Below are 26,146 nucleotides of genomic sequence, written 5' to 3'. Positions count from 1 at the left end.
ATCGACATGGGACCATCGATACCAACGACTGCGGGTTGACCGTCCGAGACGGTTCGCAATACATGATTACCACCGTAATCCATGCAAGTAATTGTCCTTAACAACCCCCGTGTGAACGGGTGCTGAGTCCAAACTATAGTACTATGTTGCTAAGGCAGGTAGATAGCACTCCACGTGTAAACATAATAAACAACATTCATTTAGTCAAGTAGCACATGCAAATGGTTAGCGTTCAAATAGTTTGTGTTTGATTGTGATTTGATAGGTAACGTATGTAACACCCAAAAGTGCGAAAAGCAAAAAGGGATCGAGCATACTCACAGTGATTGATTATGGATTGAAGGGAGCGCTGAGAGTAGGTTTAGCCTGAATAGTTCGATAGCATAATGATAAGTGTAGGTGGATCGAATAGGCTGGTCGATCGAACGGCAGGTTCGATCGAACGGGCTGTTCGATCGGCTGGTAAGTCCGTGAACAGTCCTGTTCGATCGGCTGGGCCATTCGAGTGGATTGTTTCTTCCTCTGGTGTGTTTGTGTTTGAGGATTTGAACTTTTGAAGTTTTCGTTGTAGTATATGAGAACACTGAAGTGTTCTTACCTTTCAAGTCGGTCGATCGAACGGTTCGTTCGATTGGCTAGCTCACTCGATCGGCTAGGAACTTCAGAATTAGTCCTCAACTGAATGTCACTCGATCGGACAACATGTTCGATCGGGTGGCATTCCAAACTACGAACGAGTTGTAAAATCGATCAAGTGTTGAAGAGTAGTATCTCATGATCCGAAGAGTAATGTTCACCAAACGCAGTTCGATCGAACATCTCTTCCTCAATACCATGCTTCATGAAATTTTAAAAGTGTGGGACCATGTGCTAGCCGATCGGCTGGCCCGGTCGATCGGCTGGTATGTTTGATCGGCTGGGCTGTTCGAACAGCCTAGCCGTTCGGCCAGCAAGTCTGACCTGGTCGGCCTTTCGTCTAACACTTGGCTGTTTGATTATTTGTCATTCTTTCAAGGTATCTTGACAACGAGTTGAACTATGATACCTTCCGTTCCTACCTGTTTCTTTGGCTTGGACAGGAACCACCCAAGTTCGGCCGATGAACGGTTCGAAACGTTGGTTTAGAGTTTAACCCATTGTCGGTGAACCTTGTACATAGAATCCGAATCTTGAACCTTTTAACTGTTAGAATGTTTAGTTAGCCGGTTCAAGCTCCGTTTCTATGGGTTTAAGGGCATTGAGTGTAAAAGAGTTGAAATAAAGTTGGGATTCCTTCTTTCAATCCTTCACAACATGTGGATGTTTAGATCTTTGATAGATCTTAACTTGTTTATGTGGAAATCAGTTAGATCTAAGCTATTATTGGTTGAATGAGGCCAAAGTTTGATGTTCTTCAAGAACACCATGATGACATCACACAAGAACACTTAGATCTTGGTGATTTCACGGTTAGAATCCAAGTTAGATAGAAAGGTGTAGAATCAAGTAATGATCAAAAACGCACAAGATTTAGAGCGAAAACTTACCGGGATTGAGAGAAATCTGAGAAAAGATGAAGAATAGGAGCTGGCCGGTCAGAACTTTCCAAAAGTGGAAATGAAGACAAGGACATCCCTATTTATAGGCTTCCAAAAGGGGAAAGTGGCAGCCGATCGGCCAGGAGCTCCGATCGAGTGGGCTGCTCGATCGGCTGGCAAGATGCTAGCCAATCGGCTGGCCTGTTCGATCAGGATGCCTCCTTTTCGATCCGCGACACACTTTGAGTATTTTGCGATGATTTTCGACGTTTCGATTTCGATGGACGATGATATGAATACGATAGAGTTCCTAGTCAAATTACTTTCAGTCCCAACTACTATATCTAACATACAATCTTCTATAAGTCACGTTTCGATGTCGGTTTCGATTGAGTTTGATTGCCTTTCGAGTTTCGATTCGATTTTTGATTGATTTGCTTGAATACCACACCAAACATAAAGTAAACACGCACAAGTAACACATAAGGCACACACACATGTATAACAATACCAAAATTTGCATAATTCGAGTCTCGAGTTCGATGATTGTTAGATCGGTTTAATTACTGATTAGTTAACTTTATCGCATTGTTACTTCCTATCATTCATAGTCGTAGATCGGTTCGCGTTAAAACATTCGATTACTTCGATTCTTGCTGATTACAACACTTACTCCTCATAACATAACTAAAACGTAAAATAGACTATCTACAGTCAAAGAAAGTCAAAGTTGACTTGGACTTTGACTTTGACTTTGACATTCGAAAACACGGGGTGTTACAGCCTCCCCTTGTTTAGGGAATTTCGTCCCGAAATTAGGTCGAAGGCTACACAACGCCGTGATTTACCGATTTGATGCTTCAGATCTATTTATTTAAACAACTGCGGGTACTTGGCCTTCATGTCGCTTTCGAGTTCCCAAGTGAACTCCATGCCTCGTTTGCCTTCCCATCGGACCTTCACGATAGGGATGCGTGAGCGCCTGAGTTGCTTGGTTTGGCGATCCATGATTTCGACAGGCTTTTCCACGAAGTGTAAGGTTTCGTTGACCTGAAGATCGTCGAGTGGTACAATTAGATCGTGATCAGCAAGGCATTTTCGGAGGTTTGAGACGTGGAAAGTCGGGTAGACGTTACTTAGTTCATCCGGTAGTTCGAGGCTGTAGGCGACTTTTCTGATCCTTTCCAGAATCCTAAAAGGTCCAACATATCGAGGCGCTAGTTTTCCTTTCTTGCCGAATCTGACCACACCCTTCCAAGGGGATACCTTTAGGAGTACGTAGTCACCAACGGCGAATTCAAGGGGCTTGCGTCTTTTATCGGCGTAACTTTTCTGTCTGTTCCGAGCTTTCACCAAGTTGTCTTGAATCTGGTGGATTTTGTCAGTCGTTTCTTGTAGAATCTCGGGACCGGTTAGTTGTGAGTGACCGATCTCGTGCCACACAATAGGCGATCGACATCTTCTACCATACAAAGCCTCGAAAGGTGCCATTTGGATGCTGGCATGATAGCTGTTGTTGTACGAAAATTCCACCAATCGCAGGTGTTTGTTCCAACTACCACCAAAATCTATGACACACGCTCGGAGCATGTCTTCAAGAGTACGGATCGTTCTTTCAGTCTGCCCGTCGGTTTGAGGATGGAATGCAGTACTCAGATTAAGCGATGTACCAAGGGCCGCTTGAAACGTTTCCCACAATCGCGAGGAAAACCGAGTGTCACGATCTGAAATGATGTCACGAGGCGTACCATGATTACAAATGATCTCGTCGGTGTAGATTTGGGCTAGTCGTTCCACCTTGTAGTCTTCTCGTATCGGAAAAAAATGGGCTGATTTCGTGAGACGACCAACTATAACCCAAATACTGTCGTGACCTGATGGCGTGGGCGGGAGTTTCGTTATGAAATCCATAGCTATACTCTCCCACTTCCATATAGGTATCGGCGGTTGTTCGAGTAAGCCAGAAGGTCTTTGATGTTCAGCCTTGACTCTTGCGCAAGTTAAACAGCTTCCAACGTAAAGAGCGATATCCCGTTTCATACCCGGCCACCAGTACTTGTAACGCAGGTCCTGGTACATCTTGTTCGCACCGGGATGAATAGAATATCGGGACTTGTGGGCTTCATTCATGATGATCTTTCGCAAATCAGTCCGCTTAGGGATCCAAATTCGATCCAGATAATAGAATATCCCATCGGATTTGCTTACTAACTGAGCTCCATCGTGATAGATCCTCTCCTTCTTCAATGTACGCTCGTTAAAGCAAGCATGTTGAGCTTCACGAATAAGGGTTTCGAGGTTGTGCTGGGCTTGGACGTTTCGGGTACTGAGCACGTAACTCTTTCTGCTGAGCGCGTCGGCAACCACATTCGCCTTGCCTGGGTGGTAACGTATCTCACAGTCGTAATCGTCGAGAAGTTCTACCCATCGGCGTTGACGCATATTAAGCTCTCTCTGATTAAAGATGTGTTGTAAACTCCTGTGATCAGTGTAGATTGTACACTGATCGCCATACAGGTTGTGTCGCCAAATCTTCAATGCAAAGACAACCGCGCCTAGCTCGAGGTCATGGGTTGTATAGTTCTTCTCGTGGATCTTGAGCTGTCAAGATGCGTAGGCTATAACCTTGTCTCGCTACATGAGGACACAGCCGAGGCCAAGGTTAGAAGCATCACAGTAGACAATGAAGTTGTCGCTTCCGTAGGGCAGTGTAAGAATCGGAGCGTTGCACAGCATATGCTTGAGGGTTTGAAAGGCAGTCTCTTGTGCGTTTCCCCACACAAAAGGCTTGTCCTTATGAGTAAGAGCGGTAAGCGGCACAGCGATCTTGGAGAATCCTTCAATGAATCGTCGATAATAGCCCGCGAGTCGGAGAAAAGAACAAACTTCAGACGGGTTCTTAGGCGTAATCCAGCCTTTGACGGCTTCAATCTTCGCGGGGTCGACATGGATATCCTGACTATTCACAATGTGACCCAGAAACTGAACCTCCTCCAACCAGAATTCGCACTTGGAGAATATGGCGTAGAGTTGGTTCCCCTGGAGTAGCTCGAGAACCAAACGTAGATGTTGCGCGTGTTCGGCTTTCGTTTTGGAATAAATCAAGACATCGTCGATGAACACGATGACGAAACGGTCAAGATAAGGCTTACACACGCGATTTATTAGATCTATAAAAACCGCGGGTGCGTTGGTTAGACCAAAGGGCATAACAACAAATTTGTAATGGCCATAACGGGTTCGAAAAGCGGTTTTGGGAATGTCTTCCTCTTGAATCCGTAGTTGATGATATCCCGAATGCAGGTCGATCTTAGAGAAACATGACGCACCTTGTAGCTGATCAAACAAATCGTCGATTCGGGGCAAGGGGTATCGATTCTTGATGGTTAGCTTATTCAATTCCCGATAGTCGATGCACATCCGGAACGATCCATCCTTCTTTTTGACGAAAAGGACTGGCGCGCCCCAAGGAGAGGCGCTTGGGCGAATAAAGCCTTTTTCGAGTAATTCCTGGAGTTGATTCGAGAGTTCCCTCATTTCGGATGGTGCGAGTCGGTAAGGGGCTTTGGCAACGGGGTTAGCTCCAGGAATGAGGTCGATACGAAAGTCGATATCACGACTTGGTGGTAGTCCGGGAAGATCGTCAGGGAACACTTGAGGAAATTCACGAACCACTGGAACGTCCTTGACTTCAACTTTCTTTTTCTTTTCCTTCTCTGCTACTACAATGTTGGCCAAGAAGGCTAAGTATTCCTTGCGGAGATACTTGCTGGCTTGAATACATGACATGAGTTTGAGACCTTTCGACGCTGTTTCACCGTATAGATCACCATTTGCGAGCGAGAATCGAATCATCTTTTCGAAGCACACAACTTCGGCATAGTTTTCACGAAGAAAGTCCATGCCTATTATGACGTCAAAACTTCCGAGTTGCATCGGAATAAGGTCGATTGGGAAGATGTGATTGTGGAGTTCGAGGGTACAATCACGGAGTACTGAATTAACGGCAATAGTTCTTCCTGTAGCGACTTCGACTTCGAATGACGAGGACAGATAAGAGCGCTTACGACTAAGGAGCTTCTCGAATTCAAATGACACAAAGCAGATATCGGCTCCAGTATCAAACAAACATGATGCATAAATACCATTCACAAGGAACGTACCATTAACCACGTTGTTATCCGCCTGAGCCTGACGGGCGTTGATGTTGAAGGTTCGGGCATGGGCTGCTTGCTGCTGTTGCTGAGGCTGCTGTTGTTGCTACTGTTGTTGTTGCTGCTGGGGCTCTTGCTTAACCACCCTGTTTCGGCACCTGTTTGCGAAGTGGTTAGGGTCACCACATGCAAAACAGACTCGAGCATTGGCTGCCGGTGCTTGAGCTGCTTGTTGGCCTTGAGGGGCGGGGAGTAGAGCTTGGTTGACAGTGGCTTGAGCTGGGGCTTGACGAGGACCATAGCGGCAGTTCGCAGTGAAATGACCGTAAAGGTTGCAGTGAGCACAAAAACGACAAGCTAGCCCCACTGGGTGATGATACGAACACGTCGGGCAGAGTGGGTGAGGGCCTGTGTATGCACGCTTCGCTGGCGGTGCATTTATCACTGGGGCTGAGCGCTGGTGCTGCTGAGCTGGTACAGCTTGTAGAGGAGCAGCAATGGTTGTCACAGCACAGTTCTTGTTGCTGGAGCTGTTATTGTTGTTCTTCTTCTTCCTTCTCGATGACTTGGAGGGTTGAGCAGATGAGTCGGTGGGTGTGGCGGTGGCTTGATGCAGAGACTTGGTTGGCTTATCCCAGAAACCAGACTTTACTCGCTTATCATTGATCTCAGCGGCGAGTAGGTAGGTTTCTTCGATCGTTGCTGGCTTGGCGGCGTGAACAAAGTCGGCTACGCAATCGGGCAGGGCTCGAATGTACTTCTTGATAGCTTGATCTGAGGTCTTGACTTGGTCAGGACAGATGATGCTAAGCTGCTTGAAGCGGGCAGTGAGAGCAGCGTTGTCTCCATCCTTCTGCTTGATTCCCCAGAACTCGTCCTCCAGCTTTTGGCGTTCATGAGGAGGGCAGAATTCGTCGATCATAATTGCCTTCAACTCCTTCCATGTTAGCCCGTAAGCTGCATCATTTCCGTGCTTGTTTCGTTCGGCTGTCCACCAGTCTAGAGCACGAGACTGGAAGACGCCTGTAGCATTGAGAGTGCGGAGATGTTTAGGACATCCGCTCTGGCGCAGAGTGACTTCGACTGAGTCGAACCAGTGGAACATGGCCGTAGGACCATCTTCGCCGGTGAACTCTTTTGGTCCGCATGCTTTGAACTGCTTGAAGCTGAAAGCAGCCTTGCTTGACTCCTTAGGGTTTTCAGCTCGGGATTCTTCTGACGACTTGCTAGCGTTTTCATACACCTCACTCATAGCTTTCGCCACGGTTTTGGAGATGATCGCAGCGAGGCGTCGGTCTCTATTTTCTTGGCGAGTCAGACGGTGTTGGGATCCAGACGACGACATGGTCTGCATTAGACATCGTCACGAGCCTCAACACAACGAAATCGAATCTCACCTCACACGTCTAGACGACTAAAGCTTAGAATCACATCGAATCATACATCACGTAACATGTAGGCACATAATCACAGATACACATAACCATAGAGCACAGAAGTACACAGAGCACAGGATCACAGAGGCAGAGAAGCACATAAGCACATAGAACACAGAATCACAGAAGCACAGAAGCACATACACACAGAACGTATTCCTATTTGATTACAGAGGCAGCTAAGCACGTAGTTCTCCTATAAACACACAGAGTATTCTGACTGCCTCAAGATTCTATCATTTAAAGCTCGTGTGTCGTTCGAATAGCATGTCGAATAGCATCGTATTAGCCTAACTCAGTCGTATAGCATAACATAGTATTATATCGTCTAGAGTTGCGACAACTGGATGTCGGATTGAGATAGAACAGCAATTGCGAGTCGTGTGTGTCGATTGAAATGATAGCAAAATCGAATAATATCCAAAACATAAACACACAAAACAGAGAAAGCACACAAAAACACATAAAATCAACGAGTCATCAAAGTACGCGACTGCGGTTCTCAGAGTCGAAACACATAAAATCGAGAGATAGATTATCTGCGGCTACTAGACATCGACTACCCAAGGCAACTCGACTATTCACAGTAGACTTGTCATCAATTTCGACTCTAGAGGTCGTGTTTCTGCCTCGATTCTTGGGCATTCCACACGCGTTCCCTAGGTCATACTTGTGAGTTCAGGTCGTTGGAGTCCGTCGAAGCCTTGGTGAGATAAATAAAATCCAGAACTAACTGCTAAGGTTAGGGTTTCACCCCTTGGCTTAGCAATTTCTTCCTTGTTTTTAGTAAAATTTTAAGGAGAATTTCTTCAAAATGGGGGTTTCACACCTGGTTTGGTATAATTCTCCTCATTTATTGGCAAAAATATCGAGATGAAGGAGTAAAATCCCCATTAGTCAGGATATTTAGTCGGGAGTTTGCGGTTTTCACACCTATTCCTGACTGAATCGCCTGACTTTAGTTGAAAATTTTGAGGGCAGTGGTAGTGAAGAATTGCAAGGTAAGCACATAAACTTGGTCTGATGGTTCCTAACTATAGTCTAGGTCTCTAAGACAGCGACCCGGAATAGGTCGTGTCTAACCTAATTCCCTATAGTTATGACTCTGATACCAATCTGTCACACCCCAACCGATGGCGGAATCATCGGGGCGCGGCACTGAGCGAAACAGATTGTCCAGAAGTTTCCACAACAACTATTATATAAATTCAGTTTAAATGATACGTCCCATACCGTATCCCAAATAAATAAACAAGTTATCATAGAAAGCAACTAGGCAAATAATTCCGTTCCGACAACTCAGATTCAATTATTATTACAGACAATTGTTTATTATTTCTAGACTCCCTAGCCTCGATTTCATCAACACGCGCCTAAGCATCTTAGCAACTTAAGCACCTGTCACATACGTTAAAATAAAGTCAATACATATAATGTAAAGGTGAGCACACAAGTTTGAAAATAACATATAGAGTTCGAATAGTTTACGCATAACCAGGCACGTATACAGAGGAAAACGATGCATGTTAATTATCGACATGGGACCATCAATACCAACGACTGCGGGTTGACCGTCCGAGACGGTTCGCAATACATGATTACCACCGTAATCCATGCAAGTAATTGTCCTTAACAACCCCCGTGTGAACGGGTGCTGAGTCCAAACTATAGTACTATGTTGCTAAGGCAGGTAGATAGCACTCCACGTGTAAACATAATAAACAGCATTCATTTAGTCAAGTAGCACATGCAAATGGTTAGCGTTCAAATAGTTTGTGTTTGATTGTGATTTGATAGGTAACGTATGTAACACCCAAAAGTGCGAAAAGCAAAAAGGGATCGAGTATACTCACAGTGATTGATTATGGATTGAAGGGAGCGCTGAGAGTAGGTTTAGCCTCAATAGTTCGATAGCATAACGATAAGTAACGCGGAAATGTAAACAAGTGTAGGTGGATCGAATAGGCTGGTCGATCGAATGGCAGGTTCGATCGAACGAGCTGTTCGATCGGCTGGTAAGTCCGTGAACAGTCCTGTTCGATCGGCCGGTTGGCTCGATCGGCTGGGCCATTCGAGTGGATTGTTTCTTCCTCTGGTGTGTTTGTGTTTGAGATTTGAACTTTTGAAGTTTTCGTTGTAGTATATGAGAACACTGAAGTGTTCTTACCTTTCAAGTCGGTCGATCGAACGGTTCGTTCGATCGGCTAGCTCACTCGATCGGCTAGGAACTTCAGAATTAGTCCTCAACTGAATGTCACTTGATCGGACAGCATGTTCGATCGGGTGGCATTCCAAACTACGAACGAGTTGTAAAATCGATCAAGTGTTGAAGAGTAGTATCTCATGATCCGAAGAGTAATGTTCACCAAACGCAGTTCGATCGAACATCTCTTCCTCAATACCATGCTTCATGAAATTTTAAAAGTGTGGGACCATGTGCTAGCCGATCGGCTGGTATGTTCGATCGGCTGGGCTGTTCGAACAGCCTAGCCGTTCGGCCAGCAAGTCTGACCTGGTCGGCCTTTCGTCTAACACTTGGCTGTTTGATTATTTGTCATTCTTTCAAGGTATCTTGACAACGAGTTGAACTATGATACCTTCTGTTCCTACCTGTTTCTTTGGCTCGGACAGGAACCACCCAAGTTCGGCCGATGAACGGTTCGGAACGTTGGTTTAGAGTTTAACCCATTTTCGGTGAACCTTGTACATAGAATCCGAATCTTGAACCTTTTAACTGTTAGAATGTTTAGTAAGCCGGTTCAAGCTCCGTTTCTATCGGTTTAAGGGCATTGAGTGTAAAAGAGTTGAAAGAAAGTTGGGATTCCTTCTTTCAATCCTTCACAACATGTGGATGTTTAGATCTTTGATAGATCTTAACTTGTTTATGTGGAAATCGGTTAGATCTAAGCTATTCATGGTTGAATGAGGCCAAAGTTTGATGTTCTTCAAGAACACCATGATGATATCACCCAAGAACACTTAGATCTTGGTGATTTCACGGTTAGAATCCAAGTTTTGAAAGATAGAAAGGTGTAGAATCAAGTAATGATAAAAAAACGTACAAGAATTAGAGCGAAAACTTACCGGGATTGAGAGAAATCTGAGAAAAGATGAAGAATGGGAGCTGGCCGGTCAGAACTTTCCAAAAGTAGAAATGAAGACAAGGACAGCCCTATTTATAGGCTTCCAAAAGGGGAAAGTGGCAGCCGATCGGCCAGGAGCTCCGATCGAGTGGGCTGCTTGATCGGCTGGCAAGATGCTAGCCGATCGGCTGGCCTGTTCGATCAGGATGCCTCCTGTTCGATCCGCGACACACTTTGAGTATTTTGCGACGATTTTCGATGTTTCGATTTCGATGGACGATGATATGAATACGATAGAGTTCCTAGTCAAATTACTTTCAGTCCCAACTATCCCAACTACTATATCTAACATACAATCTTCTATAAGTCACGTTTCGATGTCGGTTTCGATTGAGTTTGATTGCCTTTCGAGTTTCGATTCGATTTTTGATTGATTTGCTTGAATACCACACCAAACATAAAGTAAACACGCACAAGTAACACATAAGGCACACACACACGTATAACAATACCAAAATTTGCATAATTCGAGTCTCTAGTTCGATGATTGTTAGATCGGTTTGATTACTGATTAGTTAACTTTATCGCATTGTTACTTCCTATCATTCATAGTCGTAGATCGGTTCGCGTTAAAACATTCGATTACTTCGATTCTTGCTGATTACAACACTTACTCCACATAACATAACTGAAACGTAAAATAGACTATCTACTGTTAAAGAAAGTCAAAGTTGACTTGGACTTTGACTTTGACTTTAACATTCGAAAACACGGGGTGTTACAAGCTAAGCTAAGCGAAATTAATTAAGCTAAGTGCGATTAATTAAGATTAAGCAAGATTAATTAAGCCAAGTAAGATTAATTAATCAGCTAAGTAAGATTTATTAAACACCTAAATAGATATGCATGAAATATATATATATATATATATATATATATATATATATATATATATATATATATATATATAAGTATGAAATAGATAATATCAAAGGACGGTGCTAGGAAGGTGTAAGAGGATAGATATATGTGAGTAGGAAGCTTCCTAGAAAATGTATAGCTAGCTTCCTAGAAAAGCTATAGGAAACTTCCTAGAAATTTCATACTTCTTACCTATAAATAGGAAGCCTAGGAATTCATTTTCCTTTGCTCATTCCTTCTATTTTTCTCTCTATATGTTGGTGTTCTAACCAATAATCACCAATGCGATGTTCTGTCCGATCGATTCACGAACCATCTAATAAATGCCAACGTGCTGTACTTTGTGAATTTCGGTAAACGGAATCCGAAGTATGATACTTTATGAATTTTGTTAAGGTTCGAATCTCGTGACTACCGTTAGGTTTGATTTGGGTTTTACACAAATACGTATTCCATTCTGTTAAACTATATGTTTAACTACCAGAATACTCCCAACTACACACTTACAATCAAACAAGCTGTTAAATCATCAGAAGATTCAGAACAATAAAGTATACGCTTAGTTATCAGAAGGAATAGAATCAAGATGCTTGCTAAATCATGCTTATACTGTGAGTCATTATCTTTTTATCAACTATTTTACAATACCTCAAATTATTTTCAAAGGTTATAATTACAGGGATTAAGTCGTGGTTATCTTAATCACTGGCTAGTGGGGTATTGTGCACATTACTAATTTCTCACGGGTTAGGCTAATAAATCCTCACCGTGATAAACGTCACTACTTGGGGAAAGACCCAATAGTGGTATGACCATCGTCAGCAAGTGACAAAGTACCAGATAAAAATAAGATAAAAGCCATCGTAATCACTCTTATGTTGTAATTTATAACTAAGGGTCATTTTATAAAACCTAAATGAACTCACTCAGTATTTCCTACTGACAAAACCTTTTTAAAACGCGTTTCAGGTAATTACAGTAGATCGGAATAAGAGATGGATACGGCACCAAAAGGCTTACAGAAGTGGCTTGATTTATCAATTAAAGTAAATTAAGAAAAGTTGTTTTATGTAATCGGGTTTATCCCATATGAAAAGCTACCTTTGTAAAACATGGGTTTTATCCCATCTATTTAATAAATAAAATCCGGTGTTTTCTAAAACTCTGATATTTTTCCTAACTCACGGTTCTGATGAAATTTCCGCTGCACTACTTTTCAAAATAACCACCGGTTCCACTTGGCTGTTCGCGGCTCCCGATTCCGTCCAGGGTGGGGTCGGGGGACGTGACAGAAAGGTGGTATCAGAGCCACTGATTTAAGCCAATAGGTGTTGTGATAATAATACCTAAGCTTAAATAAAAGAGTTAGGAAATTGCTATTAACTAGTAGCACACATGATAACATTTAGACTTGAACTTAAGAAAAGATGCCTTAGTATGAGCTTTAAGATAAGCTAAATACTTGTGTAAATAAAGTGTGATAGGTTTGGTACGTCGTAAGGATAATAACTAGAACGTTGCAAGTATAATAAATAAGCAATAACACTTGACCACTGTTATTTCTTATTTATTAGTACTACTTTGTTCTAGAATATGATCTGTCATAAGAAGACTAATTTGCTTAGTCATTGTTGAAAGTCATAATGCACTTTCCAAATCATGATTTAAGAAAAATACTATTTATGGGAAATATAATTTTCTTCTCCGGCAAGACTAGGTATGGTGTAGCAGACTCTCCAGTTTGTCCGGATATACTGAGGTTACCTCTCCGGTTAAAACCGGGTAAGCAGGTATATAATATGTCAAACAAGTGACAAGATTTCCCTAAATAGTATCATGACCAAATATCTGACTGGTTCTTGGAAATATGAATCTGTTAAATACATTGACCTTATAAAGGGTATGTATATTACAGCATGTGAAATATGTGATTATATAGATATGTATATCGATAAGGAAATCCAAAAACCATAAGGATTGACAATTTGAAATAAGGCGCAAGCATATGTGTCAATAATGAATCTAGATTCCTTTATCAGGAATCTCTTACATATATCGATATCAAACATTATTTCGTTTGATCATCTACCTCGTAACTCGAGCGACAATAATAACAATGGAAACCCATTAAGTTGGGACACCATCAAAAGTATAAGAATTTCCAATGCGTTACCATAAACTATTAACGCAAGTAAGAAACATGTAAAGTTGTGCTAGTGCACAAGAAAACACATGAAACTTAAATTATACATCCACAAACGTCGAAGTATATCACACACGACTTTCAAGGCAAGACCTTTGGAAAATATAATTGGGCATGACGAATCCAATGTGAATCCCGTCAGTGGAAGAACTACTAATCAAAAAGCAGCACTTGGCCATGTGATCCTACAAATGACATGAATCTTGCTGAGGTACGATAGAACAAGATTTCACAACAATCGATGCATAGTCTAGTCCAATTTTGACGCTGCAAAAGGAGTAACATACCTTTGCAAAATCCCATATTTCATTCTATTCGACATTCATTGGTAATGTCACTTAACAACAGTTATCACACAAAATTTCAGACAAAATTCTTAAATTTCTTTTGTTGAAATTCTGACCTCTGTGAATAGACTTTTGCATTACTGTTCCCCCTAATGGTCATCATACCATGAGAATTTCTTTCATAATAGCAAATATTGATCTATTTCATTTTTGGTAAATCCACACGTTACACATGAACTGTTTGTTGCACATGTGGTTCATTTGAGTTATGAAGACCATAGGAGGGCTTCATTCCAATTTGTTGTTTTATCAAAAGTTTAAATCTCGTTTTGCTATACTTGATCTTTGCATTGTAAACCGCATTTTTGCAAAACGATAATTCTTTGATATTGAATCGATGAATTTCCTGAAAAACTAGATTTTCTTTTGAATGGTATAGATAGTTTTTGTTGTGACCATGTCAAAACTTTCTTATCAATATATGAACTCGTTGTGTTTAAACCAAGTTCAATTGCTTGAACTTGCTCGCATTACGTATTCCATTTGAGATCCCATATGATGGATTGAGGCTATCATATTCAAAATAGTACCAACAAACACTTCATTTGCTTTGAACTATAACATGCTTGCTTGGCCTTCGACTTCATCATTTCTTTGATCCCAATCACCTTGTGGTGACGTTTTCACAAATTTGAAGCTTGCGCTAATCTCGTTGCTCACACCATGCTCGGATTTAATTATTTAATTATTTATTGTGTATTGATATTAAATCCGCTTGTTCGATCTATGTATTATCAGTCTTAATGCAATTGTGTGTTAAAATAATGGTACCCCAGTTCGTGTTAAATATTCCGGTGTACCTCTTAATGTTTCTTTCACCATTGAGCGAACATTTCGTGATATTCATTGCCTTTCCTCTTCGCTCAAAAATACTGTTTATTCGTTCCATTTTCAGTTATAGATCCTATGAAAAATATTTGAAACAAATATTCAGATTTACTTTGTGAACCCTTTGCTTAATTTCAAAACACGGTGATACTTGTTTGATCACTTCTATTATTGCCTTGTTTCAATCACTACGACACCTTGTGGTGTTGGTATGAACTTGCAACTTGTGCTAAATTACTATCAGTCGTTTCATGCGGAACTATTTATGTTTTTCCTTTGCACACATTATATACGGATTTAATTATTTATTTGTACTGAATCCGCTTTGTTGGTTTATCCTATAAAAGCAATCTTAACACAATCGTGTGCTAACATAATGATACACAAATTCATATCATATTTCAGTGTATCTCTTAATGATTCTTACATCATCAATCGAGCATTTCGTAATCTATATTGCTTTATCATCTTTGATCGAAAAACATTATTCAATTGTTTCATTTTCAATCAAAAATCTTACTAGATTTGTTTGGAAAAAACATTCGGACTTACTTCATTTTGATTTCAAGCATGGTGAACTCATTCAGTCACCGCTACTATTATTTCGATTACTACGACACCTTGTGACGTCGCAATACATTTCTAGCTTGAGCTAATCTCATTTTCACCCCTGATGTACGAATTTATTTATTTAATTTCTGTTGGTTCATTATCTTGAACAGTCTTAAAACAATTATGTGTTAAGATAAAAGTACACAAATTCATATCATATTCCGGTGTACCTTTAAAGATTCTTTCATCATTGATCGAAAATTCTATAATATTCATTTGGTCTTTTCATCATCAATTGAAAATCCTATTCGAAACGAATATCCAACTTTACTTCATTAAAGCTTTCAGTTGATTACCCGGTGAATTTGTTCGGTCGCCGTAATTATTGAACTATTTCGATCCTTACGACACCCTGCAGCGTCGGTATAAATTTGTAGCTTGGGCTAATTATAAGCATACGAATCATTCTAAAACTATGTATTTCTTTTTCTTGACTCATCCTTGAAAGTGGTCTTAATACAACTATGTGTTAAGACAATGATACACTAAACTCTGTTGTATATCGGTGTATCCTTGCAGTTCAATAAATGTCAACACATTAATTTTTCTTATATCATAATTCGATAGTTGAAAATTATTTTCAAATTTCTATTTCATTCAAGCTTGTTGATTCCGAGTCATCCTCAGTTGACAATCAAAGTAAGTTCCCTTTGACAATGACTTCTATTGTTTCTAAAGTCATTTACAACTTGTAAACATTCACATCTATTGATCATATATCTTTTCGACTTGAACCTAATCACCTTGGAAACTATACCATTTCATCTCATTCATTTGAACATCTTATCTTTTGAAATATCCAGATTCGCTTCCTTGAAACTCTCAGTTAATTTCGAAAATGGGGAATTTATTCGGTCACCATAATTATTGAATTCTTTCAATCATTACAACACCTTGCAGTGTCCGTATAAATTTGTAGCCTGTGCTAATAATAAACCCTATTCATACGTCATTTGTTTGATTCATCATTTTTAATAGTCTTGATACAGTTATGTACTCAGACCATGATACACTAAATTCTATTGTCCAGTGTATCCTTACCATTTAAGTAAACGATATTGATTTTCGGGTTTATCATTGACAAATCATTTTTCATACTTCCATTCACAAATAGAGATTTATCAATTTAGAATCTCCCTCAATTGATTAAAGTAAGTTCTTTTCTGACATTGAATCCTATTGTTTCTACAAATCATTTTATTTCAAATTTCATGCCTATCAAATATCTTTTGATTCATGAAACTTAGTCAAACTTGTTAATGGTATTATTTCATCTCATTTGATTAACATCAATTCCTGAAACTAAAATTTTAAAACTATTGAATTCCAACTATCCTATGATATTGATCTTTTGATTCCATCCCAGACACCATGATATATTAAAAGAAGTAACGTAACCCCAAGAAGATATCATAGTCCAAATCTCAAGGACGAGATTTAAAACAAGGTGGGGAGGATGTAACGACTCACCCAAAAATGTCCTAAAATGCTCCGTAAATGGAAGCTGAACCCCTGAAACCCTAACGTACATGAGAAATCAAGAAATCAAGAATTTAGAGTTTCAGGCGGGCCGCGTAAGAGTAAGCTTAAGCTTACGCGGGCCGCGATGGATTGAAGATCCCCGGATAAGCATGAAGGCTTCACACAGGCCGCGTAAATGTTCCTCCAAGTTCACGCGGGCCGCGACAACTCTTGAAATCTCCGGATAAGCTTTAGGACACGTGTCGTTACACGTGTCACAACCACCGATGACTCAGCAACTCTACTGCCGCCCTTATGACCCTCGCGGGCCGCGTAAGATACATCAAAGGGTTTACACAGGCCGCGTAAAACCCAATTTCATGCTATAAATTGCCTGGACCTGGGGCTGTCCTCTGTGCTCGAAAATTTCCTTCAAAAATCGTTTCTTTATGATAAAATTCGAATTTCCGCATAGGGGAACGCTGCTACGACTACTGGGTATTAACTCGATCACTGCTATAACTCTTTTCTTTCCTTCAGCTTTTATAGTAGCTCGGGATTATACCTTCTCAATCCCGAGACTCTGCCCATTATTAGGATAAAACTCTAATCGCTGCTACGATTCAATGTCCGATCGATTGAAACTATCCGATTGATGTTTAAGTGCTGCTCAAACTCGGGTTATACTTTGTCATTCGTCATGAATTTGATGGATGTTTAAGTATCGCACTTTGTCATTCGTTGTGAGGGTTTCTATCTCGTGATTATCGTTAAAGTTGAATTGAGTTAATACAATAATACGAGTTCCATTGTATCTAGAAATTAGAACTCGTAAGCAGGGAGCTGCTAGAATACTTAATAGCTAAGTAAACTTAATAGTTAAATAAACTTAGCAGTAAAGTTAGCTAAGTAGATTAATTAATCTGTTAATTAAGTTAAGTATGAATAATTAGTTAAGCGAGATTAAGCTAAGCTAAGCGAAATTAATTAAGCTAAGTGCGATTAATTAAGATTAAGCAAGATTAATTAAGCCAAGTAAGATTAATTAATCAGCTAAGTAAGATTTATTAAACACCTAAATAGATATACATGAAAAATATATATATATATATATATAAATATAAAATAGATAATATCAAAGGAAGGTGCTAGGAAGGTGTAAGAGGATAGATATATGTGAGTAGGAAGCTTCCTAGAAAATGTATAGCTTGCTTCCTAGAAAAGTTATAGGAAACTTCCTAGAAATTTCATACTTCTTACCTATAAATAGGAAGCCTAGGAATTCATTTTCCTTTGCTCATTCCTTCTATTCTTCTCTCTATACGTTGGTGTTCTAACCAATAATCACCAATGCGATGTTCTGTCCGATCGATTCAGGAACCATCTAATAAATGCCAACGTGATGTACTTTGTGAATTTCGGTAAACGGAATCCAAAGTATGATACTTTGTGAATTTTGTTAAGGTTCGAATCTCGTGACTACCGTTAGGTTTGATTTGGGTTTTACACAAATACGTATTCAATTCTGTTAAACTATATGTTTAACTACAAGAATACTCCCAACTACACACTAACAATCAAACAAGCTGTTAAATCATCAGAAGATTCAGAACAATAAAGTATACGCTTAATTATCAGAAGGAATAGAATCAAGAAGCTTGCTAAATCATGCTTATACAATACCTCAAATTATTTTCAAAGGTTATAATTACAGGGATTAAGTCGTGGTTATCTTAATCACTGGCTAGTGGGGTATTGTGCAGATTACTAATTTCTCACAGGTTAGGCTAATAAATCCTCACCGTGATAAACGTCACTACTTGGGGAAAGACCCAATAGTGGTATAACCATCGTCAGCAAGTGACAAAGTGCCAGATAAAAATAAGATAAAAGCCATCGTAATCGCTCTTATGCTGTAATTTATAACTAAGGGTCATTTTATAAAACCTAAATGAACTCACTCAGTATTTCCTGCTGACAAAACCTTTTTAAAACGCGTTTCAGGTAATTACAGTAGATCGGAATAAGAGATGGATACGTGATGCGTGTGTAGTGTAATATATTTTTGATGTATATTTTAAGCTCTTTTTACACTTTTAGCCAAGTTTTAAATTTATAAAACACGATATTCACTAACACTAAACACACATATGGGCAAGTGCACCCATCGTGGACGTAGTATAGTGTTGGTAAGATACCGAGGTCGTCCAAGGACACAAGAGCTTTTGGTACCGGTTTATCCTCAACGTCTAATCAAATCAAAAAGTTAGAAAAGATTTTTAAACTAAGAAAATAAAAACTAACTAAATGCTGAAAAACAAAAATAAAATAAAGACAGATAGACAAGATGAATCACTTGGATCCGACTCGTGTATTAGTATAACCTTTGATTATTTTCGCACTTTTGCACTTGTTTAAGAGATTATCTTAGTTATTGTAGTAGGCCCCTCTTTTGAAGGCGACGTTACCCTCAACCCAGTAGTTTGAGTCAGCAAGGATACAATCCTAAAGGGTTGGATTATTGGAAGATAATGAATTAAGTTATTAATGCAAATTATGGTAGGCCCCGCTTTTGGCGGTGACGTTACCCTCGACTAAGTAGTCTGAGTCAGCAGGGATACATTCCTAAATAGCAGGGTTATAGTATTAATAGTAGTTAACTTATGAGGGGGTCAAAGAGTTTGGATCCCCGCCATCCAATACCTATGGGCATTGAAGGAGATCCTACTAAATTTGACCCAGGTCCCTTGCAGGACCTCTAAACGCTGAACAAGGGCAAGACCCTTACCAAAGCGTTCCCTTAACCCCCGACCAGGTAGCCAACATACCTCCATATAGACCGTGGAGATATGAATGGTGAAAATCTTTTATTTTATATACACAGTAAAATAATGCCCAGACACCACGGACAAACGATAAGGAAATATCACCTTCAACATAAGCAACTAGTTATTAAAGTCATTAATACAAAACCAAATAAAAAGTGCAAAAGATTAAAAATAAAAAGTATTCTACTAAACACTTGTCTTCACCAAGTAATGTAAGAGACTTAGGCAAACATGGCCTTGATTGTCAAGAACTCTTACGATCAATCTTGGATCCCGAGACGACTCACACACTCTATAATGGACAATGGATGATGGTGGTGGATGATGGTGTTATGGTGGTGGTGGGTGGTGGATGAAGTGTGAGAGAGGTGGTGTGCCAAGGGATGAGTTGCAATGAAACCAAGCACTCCTATTTATAGGCTGAACAGAAGGCTGGGCACGGCCCCGTGTCCGCTGGACACGCCCCCGTGCCTGTCTGACACTCTCTCTCTTCATTAATTGTAATTCGTAATTACAATTAATGCGCCTGCTGTACTTTCGCCATGCCCCGTGTTCACTGGACACGGCCCCGTGGTGGGCAATAGAAGCTTCTATAGGTTTGTCTTTTCTGCTGCTTCTTGGGCACGGCCCCGTGCTGGCTGAGCACGGGGCGTGTTCCGTCTTCTGTCTTCTCTATTTTGCTTAGGAGGATGCTGTTGAGGGGTGGGGCAATCCACTTATGTTCCTTTTCTTGTATTTATGTTAGATTTAGCTGTCTTTTTGCTTCTTTTGTGAATTTGAGCTCATTTAATCCTGAAAATACAAAAGGAAGACAAAATCACTCTTTTTCCAACATTAGTACTTAAAAAGGGTTAGTTTTATGCCTTATTTGATGTAATTTATATGTTGCATTTTACACACATCAAATACCCCCACACTTGAACTTTTGCTTGTCCTCAAGCAAAACTCTTTAAAATGTGGCTTACACTCCCAAATGGAATGGGTAGAAGAGAAGGTTTTGGCTTGTCATAGAGTGTCGGGAATCCAAGATCTTTTTGGGTTTTATTTTTATTTATTTACAATCCTATTCGTTATGATTTGTTTAGAACGTTTCATAGGAAAAATTACTTATTTGGGCATAACATGCTTTTTTTTAAAATTCCATTTATATACAAGTTCACATACCTCACGGGAGAAATCACTCACACTCGGCCGAAGGTGTATTTTTAGTGAATCACTCGAGAGCGGCATGGAACTTATTCCTACCATAAGCTTGCCAAGCAATCAATCCTCCTCCTTTTTAACTTGTTACCTTTGTAAATATCAAGAGGACTTTTTTGGGTAAAGGCTTGGGCTAAAGGTGGGTAAATGGGTTAGTGGAAAAGGGCGAAAAGCGTAAAAAGCGTCGGTTTTCGTAAAACACTTTGTTTTAGTGACTTTTTATTTCGAAGTATTTCTTCAAACAAGCTTTTGTTTCAAGAGCTTTGTTTGTTTATTTCTAACTTCATTTCACCATTTTTTTTAGTCACACGAAAACCGAGCTTGTTACTAAAATAAAGGGTAAAAATAAAAAAAAAGGTTTTGGTGGGTAAAAGGGTTTTAGGGTAAAGAAATGAAAGGTTTAGGCTCAAAGGGGTTAACTAAGGGGATTTTGGGTAGGTGGAAAAAAAATGAAAAATAATGGTGTGGAAAGAAAAAGGGTTAGTCCTAATGCCTCCATCATTTACTTACTTGGGTTTAAGTTGGTAAGGACCGGGAATGAATTGTCGTGGCAAGTTCTAGAGTCGTAAGAACCAAGCGGCTATTTACACAAGAAATGAAAAATGAGCATTTAGTCTAAAGATGTAAATTTGTATGCTCAATAAAGGCTCAAAACTCACTTTTTGTGGGAATGGGTTTTTTCTATGTGATCTAGTATATATAACCAAATTTTAACTAAGCTTGTCATGCCGTTTCATAATTATTTTATGTTGGTTCTTTTTATCACGACGCTCTCGGTTGTAAATTTGTAAAAATATAACCTTATTAATCTTAGGATTCCTAACTTAAACTCTAGACAAGTAAAAAAAATGAGAATTTTTGAAAAAATTTGGGGTGTTTAGCGGTTCCAATAGAGTTTTGTGTAAGGCTTGTTATTAGGACTTGCAAAATTTCAAGGTTTTAGCATCCCCCCACACTTAAATTACACATTGTCCTCAATGTGTCCCAAAAATAAATTTTTAGGTTGATTAGATGTGTAATATAGTGTTAAAAGCAAAGATTTTATGTTACTGGCAGTCTGGACACGGCCCCGTGGGGACCGGACACGGCCCCGTGTTCAGGTGCAGGTAACGAAAATTAAAGAAAAGAAACAGAAGCCTGGACACGGGGGCGTGTCTGGTGAACACGGCCCGTGTCCAGTTACCTGAACTGGGCGTTTTTCTGCAGGGGGTTCAGCACGGGGCCGTGTTGGTTGGACACGGCCCGTGTTGAACCTTCTGTATTGGAGAAATTGATGTCGGGTTGCCTTGTTCTTGTGCATGGGTCCATGTTTCTCGTTTCCGTTTTCATCCTTTACCACCATGAGTGTGTTTTATTCCTGCAAATTAAAACTAAAAGATTAAACTAAACTAAGGATAGTTCCGCGGAATGCCTCCGTGGTGCGCCACGTTTATAAGGGTCCTTGGCTAGACCCAATGTGAGGTTATATATTTTCTGAGTGGGATGTTTGGCATCCCATGTTGCACCGTCGGAGAGCAGCATCCAAACTCGAATCAATAACCTTCATGTAGTTGACCGAGTCGTCGTCCTCTATTCTCTTCCCAACCCCGAATTTTACTTCATCATCTCCGTACCTTAGGGTGAGAGTTCCGTCATTCATGTCTACCACTGCTTGTGCGGTGGCGAGAAATGGTCTCCCTAGTATGAGGGGGACTTCGGTGTCTTCTTCCATATCGAGTATGACAAGATCTGCCGGCTAGACAAATTTGTTTACCATTACTAGGACATTTTCGATGACACCTTGCGGGAATTTGACGGATCGATCAGCAAGTTGTATGCTCATTTTTGTAGGACTCGTTGTTCCTAGGCCGAGTCTTTTAAACATTGATGAAGGCATGAGGTTAATGCTAGCCCCAAGGTCGGCTAGTGCATTACAAACGGGGGAGTCCCCGATCGAGCAGGGAATTGTGAAGCTTCCAGGATCGATTTTCTTTTGGGGAAGTTTGTTGAGTACTAGGGCAGAGCATTCTTCGCCTAAGTTAACTAATTGCAAGGTTTCAATTTTCTTTTTATGAGTGAGGAAGTCCCTCATGAACTTAGAGTATTTGGGCATTTGGGTTAGGACATCAATAAAAGGAATATTGATATGCAATTGTTTTAATAGACTTTCGAATTTTGCGAATTGCTCATTGGTCTTTAGACGAATTAACCTACCGGGGTACGGAACTCGAGGAGCCTTGGTAGGCTCTGATGATGGAGGGGAGTTCTTCTCCTGCAGAGGCGGGGGTACAGTCTCTTCTGTCGGCGGTGGTGCTTCCGCAGGCCCCACGGTGCGGTTTCGTAAAGTGATGAGATGAACTTGCGCTTTCGGGTTTGTTTCGGTATTGCTTGGTAATGCACCTTGTGGTCTCTCGGAAAAATTTTGAGCTAGTTGATTTAATTGTTTTTCTATGTTTTGAATACTAGCTTGTTGGTTTCTAAAATTTGATTCTAATTGTAGAAACCTTTCCGAGTTTTTCTTTTCAGTGTCGGAGATGAGGCGAGATACAGTATCTTCAAGCCTTTCTCGTCCACCTTGTTGTTGAGTGAAATTTTGTGGCTCATTTCTTGGTTGTTGAAAGTTTGTTCGTTGGGTTTGTTGGTTACTACTATTGCCGGGCTCTCTCCAACCAAGGTTAGGGTGGTTTCGCCATCCTTGGTTGTAAGTGCCCGTTGGAGGACCCCACGGCCTAGGTCTATTTTCAATGTAGCTTACCGACTCTTGTTGATCGTCTGTTTCTTTCATACAACTCCAATTTTCATGTGGCCCACCACACCCTTCACAAGCCATAACCGAGACTGTTTTTGTCATTTCCAATTTTTTTATTTTTGAAGAAAGAGCCTCGATTTGGGCTTGTAAAGAAGTGCTTTCATCAACCTTATGGGCGCCCGGGGCAATAGATTTATTGCCTCGGGGAGTGTGCCACTGAAAATTGGTTTGAGCAATTTCCTCAATTTGGTTATATATTTCATGCAGGCGGCGATTACCTAAAAGTCCCCCGGAGCTAGAATCAAGTGTCTGCCTTGTGTGTGGCAACAACCCTTTATAGAAAGTGGATACTTGTTGCCATATCGCAAGGCCGTGATGTGGACACTTTCGCAATAGCTCCTTGAACCTTTCCCAAGTTTCATATAAGGATTCCCCATCCTCTTGTGAATATGTATTAATTTCAGTCATTAATTTAGCCGTTTTAGCGGGAGGGAAATACTTATATAGAAATTTTTGGGCTACTTCATCCCAGGTGTTTACCGATCCAGCTGGGAGGGCGTTGAGCCAAGCTTTTGCTCGGTCTTTTAGTGAGAAAGGAAACATTCGAAGGCGGATGGCGTCATTTGATGCTCCATTGATCCGAAAGGTATCACATATTTCTAAGAAATTAGTAATATGTAGATGGGGATCCTCGTCCGCAAGCCCATGGAAGGTTGCGGAGTTTTGGAGCATTTGTATCAAATGCGGCTGAAGTTCGAAGTTATTGGCTTCAACATTCGGTGCGTTGATAGCGGCGCCTAGGTTACCTACGGTGGGTCGTAGATAATCCATGAGGGTACGTTGGTCTGCCATTGGAAGTGGATTCCCCGAAACTTTCTCTTGGTTCTTGGCTTTTAGTCTTTTTCTGAGAAAGCGTTCGGGTTCTTCGAGAGGTTCTTTTATGTCCTTATTAGAACTGGAGCTCATACACTACGTAGGGGTGACGTCTGGTTCCAAGTCCTTCAATAAAAACAGAAAAGAATGCTGGTCAGAAGGTTCACCACGGCCCCGTGCTCAGTGAACACGGCCCGTGGTCGGAGTTACAGTGATTGTTTTCTAGATCCCAGTTACTGGAGAGTTGGACACGGCCCCGTGTTGCACCGACACGGCCCCGTGGTCAGCCGTCTGTAACTTGGAAAACTAAAAACTGCCAGTAACAACGCTGGGCACGGCCCATGTCCGACCAGGCACGGCCCGTGTTGAGCTCTGCAGAAGCTAAAAATAACTAAGAAAATCCTAAAAATTAGAAAGAAAAATAAAAATATGATTAGGCCGTTGATTCCTAACTTTCTTAAAATCCTTGTGTCCCCGGCAACGGCGCCAAAAACTTGATGCGTGTGTAGTGTATATTTTTGATGTATATTTTAAGCTCTTTTTACACTTTTAGCCAAGTTTTAAATTTATAAAACACGATATTCACTAACACTAAATACACATATGGGCAAGTGCACCCATCGTGGACGTAGTATAGTGTTGGTAAGATACCGAGGTCGTCCAAGGACACAAGAGCTTTTAGTACCGGTTTATCCTCAACGTCTAATCAAATCAAAAAGTTAGAAAAGATTTTTAAACTAAGAAAATAAAAACTAACTAAATGCTGAAAAACAAAAATAAAATAAAGACAGATAGACAAGATGAATCACTTGGATCCGACTCGTGTATTAGTATAACCTTTGATTATTTTCGCACTTTTGCACTCGTTTAAGAGATTATCTTAGTTATTGTAGTAGGCCCCTCTTTTGAAGGCGACGTTACCCTCAACCCAGTAGCTTGAGTCAGCAAGGATACAATCCTAAAGGGTTGGATTATTGGAAGATAATGAATTAAGTTATTAATGCAAATTATGGTAGGCCCCGCTTTTGGCGGTGACGTTACCCTCGACTAAGTAGTCTGAGTCAGCAGGGATACAGTCCTAAATAGCGGGTTATAGTATTAATAGTAGTTAACTTATGAGGGGGTCAAAGAGTTTGGATCCCCGCCATCCAATACCTATGGGCATTGAAGGAGATCCTACTAAATTTGACCCAGGTCCCTTGCAGGACCTCTAAACGCTGAACAAGGGCAAGACCCTTACCAAACCGTTCCCTTAACCCCCGACCAGGTAGCCAACATACCTCCATATAGACCGTGGAGATATGAATGGTGAAAATCTTTTATTTTATATACACAGTAAAATAATGCCAAGACACCACGGACAAACGATAAGGAAATATCACCTTCAACATAAGCAACTAGTTATTAAAGTCATTAATACAAAACCAAATAAAAAGTGCAAAAGATTAAAAATAAAAAGTATTATACTAAACACTTGTCTTCACCAAGTGATGTAAGAGACTTAGGTAAACATGGCCTTGATTGTCAAGAACTCTTACGATCAATCTTGGATCCCGAGACGACTCACACACTCTATGATGAACAATGGATGATGGTGGTGGATGATGGTGTTATGGTGGTGGTGGGTGGTGGATGAAGTGTGAGAGAGGTGGTGTGCCAAGGGATGAGTTGCAATGAAACCAAGCACTCCTATTTATAGGCTGAACAGAAGGCTGGGCACGGCCCCGTGTCCGCTGGACACGCCCCCGTGCCTGTCTGACACTCTCTCTCTTCATTAATTGTAATTCGCAATTACAATTAATGCGCCTGCTGTACTTTCGCCACGCACCCGTGTTCACTGGACACGGCCCCGTGGTGGGCAATAGAAGCTTCTATAGGTTTGTCTTTTCTGCTGCTTCTTGGGCACGGCCCCGTGCTGGCTGAGCACGGGGCGTGTTCCGTCTTCTGTCTTCTCT

At 40.7% G+C, this 26,146-nt stretch overlaps 1 non-coding gene across 1 annotated transcript; it reads left to right on the top strand.

The window, feature by feature from the left end:
- Nucleotides 1-23,685: 23,685 nt before the first annotated feature.
- On the top strand, nucleotides 23,686-23,792 carry LOC118491811. The gene has a single exon (XR_004892256.1). It is a non-coding gene; the product is annotated as a small nucleolar RNA R71 (small nucleolar RNA).
- Nucleotides 23,793-26,146: the final 2,354 nt, after the last annotated feature.

This window comes from Helianthus annuus, chromosome 4 (genome assembly GCF_002127325.2).
Source record: "Helianthus annuus cultivar XRQ/B chromosome 4, HanXRQr2.0-SUNRISE, whole genome shotgun sequence".
NCBI lineage: Eukaryota > Viridiplantae > Streptophyta > Magnoliopsida > Asterales > Asteraceae > Helianthus > Helianthus annuus.
Note: the sequence above shows the minus strand (reverse complement) of the source record. Positions and strands in the feature narration are given on the sequence as shown.